This window comes from Neophocaena asiaeorientalis, unplaced genomic scaffold (assembly GCF_003031525.2).
Source record: "Neophocaena asiaeorientalis asiaeorientalis breed wild unplaced genomic scaffold, Neophocaena_asiaeorientalis_V1.1 scaffold67, whole genome shotgun sequence".
Classification (NCBI taxonomy): domain Eukaryota; kingdom Metazoa; phylum Chordata; class Mammalia; order Artiodactyla; family Phocoenidae; genus Neophocaena; species Neophocaena asiaeorientalis.
This window is the reverse complement of record NW_020173731.1, coordinates 13,083,158-13,083,869: the sequence shown is the minus strand read 5'-3', so window position 1 is coordinate 13,083,869 and position 712 is coordinate 13,083,158.

The window sequence follows — 712 nt, the reverse complement described above, 5'->3', positions numbered from 1 at the left end:
GAGAGAGAGTTGAGCACACTGAGAGGAAATCCAGAGACTGTGTGCTGTGGAGAACCATGACCCACCCAGGCTCCCAAGTTTGCCTATGGGTGAGCCCAGTAAAGCTTAGAGAGGCCCTGATTGTTTTAGCCACCGGGTGTCTGATGGGCTCCCAGGTTGGTAGTAGCAGGTGGAGCCTGCATCTGCCGTGGCTATTTCTATTCAGCACCTGGAAACTGTGTGGGCGACGGCTGAGGTTCTGATACTTTGCAGGTTAGATGCTGCTTGGGGCCAGCAGACTTCACTCCACCACCCTCTGTGGCTATTTTCATCCTTCACTATAAAGGTGCCCTGTACCTCGGTGTCTGAGTCCTGACTGGAGCAGACATCTTGTTCAGCATATCCTAGCTGCTCACTTTCCTATAAGGAAGTTCTTCTGTTGCTTAATTTAGGTGCTTTTTATACAATGGAATCTTCTTTTTGCATCTATCTTCAGAGCAAGTGGAGAAATGGGTTACTTTTTAGCTTTCTGACTCTTCTCCAGCCCTCAAGGCATTCTTAGAAATGGTCCTTAGGGACTTGAAAATTGTTGTGACCTGGGGATTAGAAAGCCCTTTTCATATTTATATTCTACCAAGCCTTCCTTCAGTCCAGATGGGTAGTTTTCCACTCTACCCTAATCATCTTCGCATTATCTGTTTCTGTCCCTGTTCTCTTTGGGGTGGGGGGGGGG